The sequence below is a fragment of the Coenobita brevimanus genome, chromosome 85 (assembly GCF_032717465.1).
Source record: "Coenobita brevimanus isolate Jiangsu-jjx chromosome 85, ASM3271746v2, whole genome shotgun sequence".
Classification (NCBI taxonomy): Eukaryota; Metazoa; Arthropoda; class Malacostraca; order Decapoda; family Coenobitidae; genus Coenobita; species Coenobita brevimanus.
The window spans coordinates 16,362,173-16,375,315 of record NC_137038.1 but is presented as its reverse complement, the minus strand read 5'-3'; the positions used below and the strand labels follow the sequence as shown (position 1 = coordinate 16,375,315).

Genomic DNA, 13,143 nt, shown 5'->3' with positions numbered 1-13,143 from the left:
TTACTGTACCACTGAACCATTCGGTCATGGCCAGGATATACCGAAAGCTGGATAATCCGAGCCTGGATAATCGAGCTTCCACTGTATGTATATACATATATATATATATATATATATATATATATATATATATATATATATATATATATATATATATATATATATATATATATATATATATATATATATATATATATATATATATATATATATATATATATATATATATATATATATATATATATATATATATATATATATATATATATATATATATATGTATGTATATATATATATATATATATATATATATATATATATATTATATATATGTATATATATATATATATATATATATATATATATATATATATATATATATATATATATATATATGTATGTATGTATATATATATATATATATATATATATATATATATATATATATATATATATATATATATATATATAAGTAATCCCCGTACTATCTGGACGCCCACTTTCCGGACATCCCCTCTTACCGAATATTTTGGTCCTTGGATCCACTACAGTAATCACTCCAATATCCGACTTAATAGAGCCATAGGTAGGTCCGGATATTGTTTCTGTCCGGATATTGGGCCCCAGCTTATGGACTTGTACTTATGGACCCTAACTCAGAGAAACACCTATACAACTCCCTCTGGACATGCATAGCACCTATTTAAGACCCAAATCACACCAATAAGGCACATAAATGACTGAAATAAATGCAAAAGAAACATAAAATGAGGGTTTAGAAGTAGGTTCATACAATAATAATCATTCTGGTGACTGGCTGCTGGACTGTTACTTATAGACCCTAACCTAGCCTAACTCAGAAAAACACCTTCCTACTGCACCTGCATAGAAGGACATTAAAGAGTGAAATGAGGTAAGTATAGTATGGAAAAAAGTACAGTATGAAACATTCTGCCTACTTACAGCAAGTCCATGGCCACCTCGATGAATAACCACCTCCTCTCGGACTCTGACAGTAAGAAGGATTTCCTGAAGCACTTGCAGTACTCTGTTCCTGAAGTCTTGCACTGAACTTAGTCAATAACGCACAGAAGTCAGTTCTCTTCACAGTGTGCACTTTTGTCTAACTAATGCTCCATTGTAACTTACTAAGTGTTGCACTTTAACTTTTCCCATTCTTCTAATTTTCCAAAGCCAAAACAAACAAGTCTATTTACATTAAATTTTTTTTCAATTGAGTCTTTTCTCTCACAACTGTAAATCCATAACACAACACACTGTTTTTTTCACTGCACAACACTCTAAATTCCCGTGAGGTCTAGTGGAGAAGTTCTTGCTGTTTATTCACTGTCAGAGTCCGAGAGTATCACTGGCAGGTGACCTAGGGGTGCATCGCTGGGTCGTGGTGATGGCGTACCCACTGCAGACGACTCAGAAGACAGCCGCAAACTCACGTCGAGCGGTGACTCCACCGTGGCTGATGTGCTGGGCTGTGGCTCGGAGCATGAGGGCCTGTCTTGGGGAGGCAACGGAGTGGAGCCAGGGCTGGGCACAGTGGGGGTCATGGGCCTGAAAAAACTGTCAGTGGTTGATTGACGCAATGACTGACGATTGATGATGCGCTGCCTGAAAGCACGCACTTCCTCCACGAGTCCCAAGGGCCTCATCTCCCTGTCTCAGTCTGGGTGTTCCAGGTAGTCAAGGATGAACTCTAGATGTTCTCGGAGTGTGCTCAGCTTGGGGATGGCTGGAGTAGTGTCCTGCTGAGAGGAGTCCGCATCATCGTCGCCTTCCTCGTCGGAATCTTCAAGTTTGGTACTGACACCTGCAACTGAAGATGCGATCTCGATATCAGAGAACGTCTGATACCCAGGATTGCCCTCATCGCCATCCAACCACTCACGAACATCGTCCACATCAACATCGTCGCCGTGCATACATAGCCGTGCATGGAAGTCATCCACGTCAAATCCTAGAAAATCGTACTCCACATCCGTTCCGAGAAGCAGACGAGACCAACCATTTTCCAGAGTCTTGACAGGGACTTCCTTCCTTGCACTAGCCCAGTTGTACAGTGCAGACTTAATGTTGTAGCAGCAAAGGTTTTCCAAAGTCCGCTTGCCTCGTGTGTCCCGTCCCTCCCTGCGCTCGTCCTCGTCCTCGAGAACAACCATCACTTCGTCCAGGAACTTCCGACTGTATAAGCGCTTTGTTGCCACGATCACTCCTTGGTCCATTGGTTGGATGAGAGCAGTCGTATTAGGTGGCAGAAACATGCACCTAATATGGCATTTTCAGCAACCAAGTCCTTGTCGCTTGGGTGGTCAGGTGCATTGTCGAGGAGAAGGAGGGCCTTTACCTGGTTGTGCGGGATTCCCAGTGTCTTCGTCTGGTAATGGATGACCTCCTTGACGAAGTGACGGTGGAACCAGTCTTTGAAGATCACAGCTGTGAACCATGCATTCAAAGAATGGTACCAGACGACAGGAAGGACATCCATCACCCCATGAAGGCACTGAGGCTGCTTTGCGCGGCCAACAACAACGGGCTTAAGCCGGTGCATGCCGTTAGCATTGGCACAACACAAAGCAGATATCCATTCCTTGGAGAGGTTGCGGCCAGGTATACGCTTCTCCGTCTCCTTGGCTAGAGTGTTCGTTGGCAGCAAGCAATAGAGTAGGCCATTTTTGTCTGCATTGTAGACTTGACCGAGAGTGAGGCCCTCCCCGTCGATGAAGCCCTTCACCTTGTGCCGTAACTCGTCAACTTCATCCTTGTTAGCGTCCAATGCTTCGCCATGTGCTTTACGGTTGGTAAGGCCATGCCGTAACTTGAACGCAAAGAGCCAACCCTCGGATGCCTTGAAGTCTAGGGCGTCGTGAAACCTGGCGAACTTCTCAGCAGCAGCCTTCAGCTCCGTTCCACTTACCATCACACCAGCAGCACGTTGTTGTCGATACCAAATCAACGTGGATCGGTTGATTTCTGCAAACTTGGGGGTAAACATAACCTTCCTCTCCATGTTGCGTTTGCTTCTCGACGAGAAGTCAGCCGTGTACTGCATGAGTTTGTCTCGGGATCTCTTAATATCGAACAAAGTAGGCCGGGCCAGGTTAAACTCGCGGAGAATGCGGGAAGAAGACCACCCCGCATCTACTTTCTCCAATATCTCCCGCTTCTCCAGAGTCAACACCACTTTCTTCCTTTTCTCAGGTGGCGGGGCCATCATCACAGACACTAAGAGGAGGCCCGAGAGCAGCAGGAGTGCCTGCAGCAGGTAAGGCACCACCACGAAAGCGATCACGTGGGCAGCCATAACGACGAGCGTGCACTCGCGGCGAGGGATAGGCGGAAAGTGGGGAGGATGCAGCGGCGCTCTATCGGACGTCGGAGGAATGACGCACCACAACAATGCTCTCCCGCGCCACGTGTGGCAAGTTCAAATTACGGGCAGGAAAATTTCGTTTTTTTCGGACCATTTTTGGAATATTGGATCCCAGGACGATTATGTCCATGTAGTGGGAATGTTCGGATATTGGGCGTCCGGATATTAGAGTGATTACTGTATTCCCAAAATGGGCCAAAAATCGCAAATAATTTGTTAAAAATCCTACGTTTTTCCCCCCGTAATTTGAACTCGGCACGCGCGGCGTGGACCAGCTGTGTTTTGGTGCATAGTTCCACTGCTGTCCGCTAGAGCGCCCCTGCATCCTCCCCACTTACCGCCCGTCTCTTGTGAGTGCATGCTCGAGATCATGGTCGCCCACGTGCTCGCTTTTGTGGTGGTGCCCTACCTGCTGCAGGCTCTCCTGCCTCTTGTTAGTGTGTGTGATGATGTCCCCGCTGCATGAGAAGAGGAAGAGAGTGGTTTTGACTCTGGAGAAGAGGGAGATATTGGACAAGGTGGACGCAGGATAGTCAACCTCACTCATCCTTCGTGAAGTCAACCTGGCCCGATCTGCTTTGTTTGATATCGAGATCCCACGATAAACTCATGCAGTACGTGGCTGACTTCTCGTCGAAGAGCAAATGCAACGTGGAGAGGAAGATGATGTTTACTTCCCGGTATGCAGAAGTCGACCGCTCCACGTTGATTTGGTATCGACAACAACGTGCTGCTGGTGTGCTGGTGCGTGGCACAGAGCTGAAGGCTGCTGCTGAGAAGTTCACAAGGCTTCACGATGCCCCAGACTTCAAGGCATCCGAGGGTTGGCTCTTCGTGTTCAAGTTACGACATGGCCTTACCAACTGTAAGGCCCATGGCGAAGCTTTGGACACTAACGAGGATGGAGTAGAGGAGTTTCAGCACAAGGTGAATGGCATGATCAACAGGGAGGACCCCACTCTCGGTCAAGTCTACAACGCTGACGAAACTGGTCTATTCTATCGCTCTTTGCTAACAAACACTCTAGCTGAGGAGACGGAAAAACGTGTACCTGGCCGCAAGCTCTGCAAGCAACGGATATCTTCTTTGTGTTGTGCCAATGCTAAAGGCATTCACCGGCTTAAGCCTGTTATTGTTGGCCGTGCAAAGCAGCCTCGGTGTCTTCGTGGGGTGATGGATGTCCTTCCTGTCGTTTGGTACCATTCTTTGAAGGCATGGTTCACCGCCCACATCCTCAAAGACTGGTTCCACCGCCATTTCATCAAGGAGGTCATCCATTACCAGATGGAGAAACTGGGAATCCCACGCAACCGGGTAAAGGCCCTCCTTCTTCTCAACAATGCACCTGCTCACCTATGTGACAAGGACTTGGTGGCTGAGAATGGGCTCATTAGGTGCATGTTTATGCCACCTAATACGACTGCTCTCATCCAACCAATGGACCAAGGAGTGATCGTGGCAATGAAGAGGCTGTACCGAAGGAAGTTCGTGGACGAGGTGATGGTTGTTCTCGAAGACGAGGACGAGCGCAGGGAGGGACGGGACATGCAAGGCCAGTGGACTTTGGAAAACATTCGCCGCAACAACATCAAGTCTGCACTCTACAACTGGCCGAGTGCATGGAAGGAAGTCCCTTTCAAGGCTCTAGAAAATGGTTGTTCTCATCTGCTTCTCGAAACGGATGCTGAGCACGATTTCCTATGGTTGGATGACAATGAGGGCGATCCTGGTTATCAGACCATGTCTGATATCGAGATCGCATCTTCAGTTGCAGGTGTCGGTACCAAACTTGAAGATTCCAACGAGGACTGCAACGATGATGCGGACTCCTCACAGCGTGACACTACTCCAGCCATCCCCAAGCTGAGCGCACTCCAGAAACTCGTAGAGTTCGTTCTCGACTACCTGGAACACCCAGACTGTGACAGGGAGATGGGGCCCTTGGGACTTGTAGAGGCAGTGCGCGCTTTCAGGCAGCGCATCATTAATCATCAAAATCGTCGTTCCTTGCATCAATCAACCATTGACAGCTTTTTCAGACCTGTGACACTGGCTGTGCCCAGCCCTGGCTCCACACCATTGCCTCCCCAAGACAGGCCCTCATCCTCCAAGCCACAACCCAGCACATCAGGCACGGTGGAGTCACCATTGGACGTGAGTTTGCGCCTGTCTTCAGAGTCATCTGCAATGGGTAGTCTATCACCACGACCCAGCGACGCACCCCTAGGCCACCTGCATCAGCTACTCTCAGACACTGACAGTGAATAAACAACAAGAACTCGCCACTAGACCACACGGGAATTTACAGTGTTGTGCTGTGAAAAAAAACAGTGCACAGTGTTAAGAAATTAGAATTGTGAGTGCAAAGACTAAAGTACAGAGTGCAACACTGATTTTAATGACGTTCAATGGAGCACAAATTAGACTAGAGTGTGTAATGTTAAGAAAATGGATATATGAGTGCAAAGACTTAAGTGCAGAGTGCAACACTTATTTCATTATGGTGCAATGGAGCGCAAGTAAGACTAGAGTGTGCAGTGTTAAGAGAATGGAATTCTGAGTGCAAATGACTAAGTTCATTGCAAGATTTTATGTACAGTGTACTGCAGGTGCTTCAGGTACTCTTTTTTTGCTGTCAGAGTCTGAGACGAGGCGAGTTATTCATCGAGATGGGCAGGGACTTGTCGCAAGTAACCAGAATGTTTCCTATTGTACTGTATTTTCCATGCTTACCTCTCAAACCTCATTTCACTCTTTTATGTCCCTTTTTGGTGTGAATAGGGTCTTATGTGCTATGCACGTGCAGTAGGGAGGTGTTTTTCTGAGTTAGTCTAGGTCAGGGTCGATACGTAACCAGTCGACAGGGACTTGTTGTAAGTACCCAGAATGTTTAATATTGTATAAACTCACCTCTAAAACCTCATTTTCTGGTTCTTTTGCAATTATTTCATTCTTTTATGTCCCTTATTGGTGTGAATTGGGTCTTAAATAGGTGCTATGCATGTCCAGTATGGAGCTGTATAGGTGTTTTTCTGAGTCAGGGTAGGTTAGGGTCCATAAGTACAAGTACAGGAGGCTATGGCCCACTATCTGGACGGGACCACGTTCCGGACATGCCTTTGGCTCAGTTACAACTTATGGTGGGGGGATTACTTTATATACATATATATATATATATATATATATATATATATATACTCTATCGATCTATCTATATCTATAGATCGATCTGTCTATCTATCTATCTATCTATCTATCTATGTATACATATATGTATATATATATATATATACAGTAATCTCTCTACTATCCGGTGTAATAGAGCCAAAGTCATGTCCGGAAAGTGGTCCCGTCTGGACTGGTACTTAGGACCCTAACCCAGCCTAACTTTGAAAGCCACCTAAATAACTCCCTATCTGACATGCATAGCACCTATTTAAACCTATTTCAGACCCTATTCACACTAATAATGGATATAAAGCATGAAATAAATGATATGGAACGGAAGAATGAAGAATTAGAAGTGACTGTACCTCAGCCCGGGTACTTACAGCACGTTTGTGGCCAGCTTATCTAAGGCTTTGGCAGTGTGAAAATGCTCTTTAAGCACGTACAGTAATCCAGTGTTGTGCTGCACTTAGTTCTTTGCACTGTGAGTTATAATTGTTTAACACTGCACATTGTTCTTAACTGCACCACGCCAGTTTCAACCGCCAATTTGCACTCCACAATTAATCCTTTGCACTCTAAATTCTAATTTCTTAACACTGCACAACACTGTAAATTCCCATGTGGTTTAGTGGGGAGGTATTGCAGTTTATTCACTGTTTATTCACAAAAGAAATGAGCACGTGTGGCATCCACTGCGATAAGCATCCTCTCTCAATTGAAGTTAAGCAGTAACTGTTGGAGTGTTGGTGACGGGGAAACAGAGTTGCGAGATCACAACGGCCACATTACCAAACTCCTCATTTTTCGTTACCAAATTTAACTTTTCATTACCAAATTCGTAAAGCTAGCATTTATTCTTCACTAATTATTTATACAAGTGGAAATACATGAAGGGAAAAAAGTGAGCAGATGGAGAGAACACTTTAACGAATTGTTGAACATAGAGGATAGAAGTAATGCGTGTATAAGTGGCTGGGGATTGGCTGGGAGAAGGAGGGAGGTAAGAAGACTGAAAGAAATCAGTAGGTTAGCAGTTGTGAAAGCAATGAAGAAAGTTAAATTGGGAAAAGCCCCAGGAATTGATGGAGTGTGTGGTGAAATGCTGAAGCATGGGGGAGAGATGGTAGTAGAATGGATGTGGAAGATGTGCAGATTGGCCTGGGAGGAAGGTAGAGTCCCGGAGGATTGGAAGTCAGGTATAATTATTCCCTTGTACAAAGGAAAAGGGGAAAAAGAAGTGTGTGGTAATTATAGGGGCATTTGTCTTAGTATAATAGGAAAAGTGTTTGGTAGGATACTTATTGACATAGAGAACGAACGGAGGAATTAGTTGGAGAAGAACAGGGAGGCTTTAGGAAGGGAAGAGGTTGTGTAAATCAGATATTCATTCTTAGACCTTTAGTGGAAAAGTTTCTAGAGAAGGGAAAGAAGTTGTATGCGGCTTTCATGGATTTGGAGAAAGCATATGACAGGGTGGATAGACAAGGATTGTGGAAAGTATTAAGAATGCTGTATATGGAGTAGATGGGAAGTTGTTGAATGCTGTGAAGAGTATGTATGATGGTGCTAAGGCTGCAGTGCATGTGGATGGTGAACTGAGTGAATTTTTCTCCTTGAAGCTTGGGTTGAAACAGGGATGTGTCATGTCTCCATGGTTGTTCAATCTGTACATTGATGGGGTAATAAAAGAGGTACAAGGTAGAGTAGTGGGTGTTGGAATGGCCCTGGTGAGAGAGGATAGTGTTTGTAAACTCCCTGTACTGTTGTTTGCAGCTGATACTGTGTTGTTGAGTGAGGACGAAGGGGAGCTGCGAGGCTTGGTGGATGAGTTTGGGAGAGTGTGTAAGAAACGGAATCTAAAGGTGAATGTAGGGAAGAGTAAAGTGATGGTCTTTGAGAGAGGTGAAGTCAGTGAATGTACAGTGAGGTTGGATGGTGAGGAATTGGAAAATGTGAGTACGTTTAAGTACTTGGGTAGTGTGATGAGTAAGGATGGAGGTTTGGAGGGTGAAGTGCTTGAAAGGGTACAGCAGGGAAGAAAGGTTGCTGGTTCTTTTTAAAGCAATGATAAGAAACAGGGAAGTGAGCATGGAAGTGAAAAAGTTACTACATGACAGTATTGTGATACCAACTCTAACGTATGGAAGTGAAGCTTGGACGTTGTTGGAAGGACACAAGTCAAGAGTGAGATAAGTGGAAATGAGTTATTTAAGAGGAGCCTGTGGAGTCACATGGAGAGACAGGCTGACAAATAAGGATATAAAGGAGCATTGTGGTGTGGATGTGGATGTGATAGGAATCGTTATGAGGAACACACTGAGGTGATTTGGCCATGTGGAGAGGATGAAGGGTGAGAGACTGACAAAGAGAGTGTATGTGACTGAGGTGGAGGGGGGAAGAGGGAGGGAGAGGCTGAGGATGAGATGGAGGGATGGGGTGGAGAGGTATATGAGAGAGGGGGGTGCGAGTTGGGAGCGGGGCAGTGAAATGGCGGTGGACTGGGCAATGTGGAGGCGATTTGTTTGTGGCCACCCCGAACAGGATTGAGGTGTCTGGGAATAGATAGATAGATAGAAATACACGTAATCACTCTTCTCATAATTAACAGCATGTTTATTATTTTCACACTATGTTGGCTAGCAGATTAATCAGAGAGAGCAAACATCCATCATATCCTCCCTGTGTATCCTCATACATGTGAAAAATCCGTTTGGTAATGCATTATTCTGATTCATTACCAAACGAATTTTTCATTACCAAATTGGCCCACATTTGTTAATGAAAAATACCAAGTGGCAACCCTGAGAGGGGAGGGGGGAGGATGGAAGGGGTGAAGGGGCTGTGGTGTAAACCAGCTGTTCTGTGCCGTGCGGCAGTTTCAAATTACTGGTGGGAAAAAATTAGGATTTTGGGTGGATTTTTTTCTTTTTTTGGCCATTTTTGGGTTCTGAAGGTCCAGGCCCATAATGTCCAGTAAGTGGGGTGTCCGGAAAGTACGAGGATTACTGTATATATATATATATATATATATATATATATATATGGATGTTGGAGTGGCCCTGGTGAGAAAGGATAGTGTTTGTAAACTCCCTGTACTGTTGTTTGCAGATGATACTGTGTTGTTGAGTGAAGACAAAGGGGAGCTGCAAGGCTTGGTGGATGAGTTTGGGAGAGTGTGTAAGAAACGGAATCTAAAGGTGAATGTAGGGAAGAGTAAAGTGATGGTCTTTGAGAGAGATGAAGTCAGTGAATGTACAGCAAGGTTGGATGGTGAGGAATTGGAAAATGTGAGTACGTTTAAGTACTTGGGTAGTGTGATGAGTAAGGATGGAGGTTTGGAGGGTGAAGTGCTTGAAAGGGTACAGCAGGGAAGAAAGGTTGCTGGTTCTTTGAAAGCAGTGATAAGAAACAGGGAAGTGAGCATGGAAGTGAAAAAGTTACTACATGACAGTATTGTGATACCAACTCTAACGTACAGAAGTGAAGCTTGGACGTTGTTGGAAGGACACAAGTCAAGAGTGAGATCAGTGGAAATGAGTTATTTAAGAGGAGCCTGTGGAGTCACATGGAGAGACAGGCTGACGAATGAGGATATAAAGGAGCGTTGTGGTGTTGATGTGGATGTGATAGGAAGTGTTATGAGGAACACACTGAGGTGGTTTGGCCATGTGGAGAGGATGGAGGGTGAAAGACTGACGAAGAGAGTGTATGTGAGTGAGGTGGAGGGGGGAAGAGGGAGGGGGAGGCCGAGGATGAGATGGAGGGATGGGGTGGAGAGGTATATGAGAGAGGGGGGTGTGAGTTGGGAGCAGGGCAGTGAAATGGCGGGGGACAGGGTGACTTGGAGGCGATTTGTTTGTGGCCACCCCAAACGGGATTGAGGCGTCTGGTAATAGATAGATAGATAGATAGATAGATATATATATATATATATGTAGGGACTTTGTGTAACCTGTGATTTTATGAAATCTCTTAGGAATTTGTGAAATTAGTTTGAATTAGGATGGATTAATAAAGGTTAGATTAATTTGGACTAAAGTTAGGTTAGACTGGGACGATCTAGGTTAAGTTTAGGTTAGGCTAGGGTAGTTAGGTTAATTTAGATGAACGATTAACAACTTTGCATCTTTCTATATTAAATTTAACCTAACCTTACCTGACTAACCTTTACCTCGATTATCCCAGCCTAACCTAACCACAGCCCTAGTTAACCTAACTAACTTAAACTTAACCTCAATTATCCAAGCCTGACTTAATTGCAGCCTACATTAACCTAACCCTAATTGGGCCATCCTAATATTAACTCATTTTGTTAATTCCCTAGGGATTTCATGCAGTCACTGGTTAAACAAATTCCCTGAAACATGTATATATAACAAGGTACATGTCTGGCCAGTATTCCTCTTCTCCAAGCAAGGAAAGTAGTTGCTATTTCATTTGCTCGACGTACTGGTGGAACAGCAGCTGCCATCCCAGGAAGAGAAATTAGGTTAAAGATGGGAGAAACACCAGCATTACTGCATTTCAGTTTCAAGCCAAATTTTCCTTGGTTTTGTCTGTCTTGTAGCATACCAGTTTAGGCCCAATTACAACAGCAGATATGTCTCATCACATGCACAACATTCCCATAAAGCTATATCTTTTTTGTCATAATTGATTTAGAATAATTAGGTTTAGTTAGTTTAGGTTGAGTTCAGTTGGTATAACATAGAAGGAAATCTGAGGGGATAAATTTGTAGTTTTGGACAACAAACCTTACTGTAACCTTCCAGTATCCTAAACTGGCCTAACCTATCATAACCTTGACTCTCCAAATCTAACCTACCGTATTCAAAGCATAATTGTGGGGAAACCTGTCGTGGGTGGATTTTCCACTGTTGCATGTTACTGTAGTGGGCCTTTGCACATCCAGGTTAGGTGCCATACCTTTAACACAATGAGGATTTGATTTAGTGCTCAAGGAATATTATGGGGGAAAGGTGACTGACCAAATAACAAAAAAAAAACACCTGTGTTAGCCAAACCAAAGTTAGACTGCCATAATCTTCATTCCTAACCACATACATCACAGTACTCACTGAGCAACCACAGCAACAAAAAACAGTAGGTTATCGCCTATAATGGTACAGGAAATCTGTGAAGATAATCATTTTGTGAAATCACTAGTCAATCTGTGAAATGGATTTTAGACCAGGATGATTTTGGTTAGATTTCAGTTAAATTCAGGTCAGGTTTGGTTAAATATGGCTAGGTTGGATTAGATTAGATTAATTTAGATTATGCTTTGTGAAACTTACCATAACCAAGTCATAACTTTTATTATACAAACCTGTGCTAACCAAACCTAACATTGCTCTAACATTACCTAACTTAACCTAACTCTTCTTAAATATTGTAATTTAACCTCACATAACTACAACCTTCATTTATACTAATATAACCGAGATCAACCCAACCTAAGTTATATAAAATCCACTTCACAAACTGACTTGGGTTTTCATAAAATTACATTCTCCACACATTCCCTGGAATATAAAATTTACCTGCAAATAGGCAACCTGACTTACTTCAGAACAGCAACTGTTAGGGTGAAAACTGAATATATCCAAATACTATTAACTGAAGTACTGCAATACCTCTAGCTGAAGCTGGTGGGTTAGGCTTATGCTAGGAGCGACTGAGTCAACAGAAATCACACTGAATTGTTAATATATTGCTGAATATAAATACATATATGCACTGAGCAAACAACTGTAACATTAGACACACGTTGGTGCAGCATGAATTATGGTTAAATTTATTTAAGAAACAGCATTAAACAATATGTGCTTCTGACTACATCCACATACCACACATATTCCCTGGTTACGTCGTTATTTCTAGAATATGATATCTTGCTTCCCAGTAACTACTTTTTCACACAAAACATTCCACTCCAAATAAGGTGATGAGGCAGTAATTCATCTAAATACGAGTGAGGAGCACCGCATACATCATCCATGACTTGTTGTTGTCGTTGAGGAAAGGCGCCTTTTGATTGCTAGGGATCCCCCGACCCTGCCGGTCCCATAAGGCGCTAACGAGCCATGTTTTCCAATATGGCCACGCCCAGCAGAGCTTTTGAGTATGCGCCTTTTACGAAAAGGTGATGTGTAAAGGCACCTTTGTCACAAAAGGTGCTGTTAAATGTTCAGAGTATCTGGCCCCTGGAGTTGGTGCTACTGCCACTTCTGTACCACCCTGTCTTCATCCAATCTTTATGATCCTACCATCAAAGCAAACTTGCATTTACCCTGTCATCAACCTTTTAAGGTAGGGAAGCTGCTGAGATTTTTCCTGAAGTCACTTGTTACCCATCTGTACTATTAATGTTGGCTTTATTCAAATGTGGCTTGGCAAAATCTCGGTAACTCCTTGCTGTCCATTTTTCTAGGATAACATTTAAGCTTTTCATTCTGTTGATGTATTTTTTTCATTTTAATCTTGCTGTAACCAAATGACTTCATTCAACTTAGGAAAGCTGTGATACTAAAACATTAAACTTAGCCTATAACTAATCCCTTCAGTTAAAGAAGTCTTGAGTTGAA

At 43.4% G+C, this 13,143-nt stretch overlaps 1 protein-coding gene across 4 annotated transcripts in view; it reads left to right on the top strand.

Moving 5' to 3' along the window:
* The window catches only part of Nmnat (nicotinamide mononucleotide adenylyltransferase), a 534,591-nt gene that overhangs the window by 380,622 nt on the left and 140,826 nt on the right, over positions 1 to 13,143 (top strand). The window lies entirely within an intron of this gene.